The sequence below is a fragment of the Phodopus roborovskii genome, unplaced genomic scaffold (assembly GCF_943737965.1).
Source record: "Phodopus roborovskii unplaced genomic scaffold, PHOROB, whole genome shotgun sequence".
NCBI classification, from domain to species: Eukaryota; Metazoa; Chordata; class Mammalia; order Rodentia; family Cricetidae; genus Phodopus; species Phodopus roborovskii.
Window position 1 is genome coordinate 121286 of NW_026126080.1, and position 1577 is coordinate 122862.

Below are 1577 nucleotides of genomic sequence, written 5' to 3' on the forward strand. Positions count from 1 at the left end.
AAATGAACTGGAAAGACTTCCAGACAAGAGATTCAAATGGTGAATTTAATATATTCAAATGACACAAAGAAGAGAAAACATTCAAACAAAATCCACAAAAGAGCTATTGCTGAAGAAAACTCAAATGAAAAAACATGATAAGCCAAGCAGTACAGGGTCAGTTCAATAATATAAATCATGTTTAAAACAGAATCAGAGATGGAAGGCAAAGTGGAGGAATTAGATGACTCAGAAAGTCAGTGATTTTATGTATATATATATATATATATATATATATATATATATATATATATATATAAACACACATATGCATATATGCAGAGCGAGAGAGGGAAAGAGAGAGAGAAAGAGAGAGAGAGAGAGAGAGAGAGAGAGAGAGAGAGAGAGAGAGAAGGATGACATGTGTCCTGCCATTTTACTGAAGTTTTTTATAAGCTGTAGGAATTCCCTCATAGAATTTTTGGGGCAACTTACATAAACTATCATATAATCTATACCTGTGTCTATAAGAAAATTGGTCTGTAATTCTCCTGTTTTGTTGGGTCGTTATTTGGTTTGGATACCAGGGTAACTGTGGCCTCATAGAATGGATTAGGTGAAGTTTCTTCTGTTTCTTTTTTGTCAAATAATTTAAGGAGTATTGCTATTAATTCTACTTTGAAGTCTGATAAAATTATGCACTAAAACTACCATTTGTTCTTGGGCTGTTTTGGTTAGCAGAAATTTTTATCAATGCTTCTATTTCATTAGGGATCATAGTTCTGTATAAATTATTATCTGGTCTTGATTTAACATTTATAAATCATATGTAGCAAGAAAATTATCCATTTTTTAGCTTTTCTGATTTTTAAATATGTCCTTATGATTCTCTGGATTTCCTCTGTTTCTATTGTTATCTATCACATATTTAATTTTATTAATATATATATATTTATCTCTGTATATTACTTAATTTGGATATGAGTATGTCAATCGTACTGATTTTTCTAAAAAATATCTTTGTTTCATTGATTTTATTCTTCGTCCTGTTTCCTTTGTTTGTCTGTTTCTATTTTTCTTTTTACAAACCTCAGTTTCATTACTTATTTCTATTTACTCCTTTTGGGTGTGATTTCTTTTTTTTCTGGAGCTTCCAGTTGTGCTGTTAAGTGACTAAAATAATATCTCTCCTTCTTAAAGGCCAGTACTTAGTGCTATGAACTTGTCCGTGAGAACCACCTTCATTGTATATTGTCATTCCATTTTAGGAATTATTTGGTTTCTTTCTTGACCCATTTTTTTCATTGGATAGAGCAGTATTCTGTTTCCATGAGTTTGTAGGATTCCTATTGTTTGTGTTATTGTCAAACTCCAGATTTAATGCATGGACATCTAATACAATTCAGTGTTTTATTTCAATTTCCTTGTTCAGAGTTGCTTTGTGAACAAATATGTGGCCACTTTTTTGGGAAAGTTTTGAAAGGTGTTGAGAAGGAGATATATTATTTTGTGTTTGACTGAACTGCTCTGTAAATGCCTATTAGGTCCATTTAGTCTATGTCAGTTTGCTCTAACATCCTTCTGTTCAGTTTTTGTCT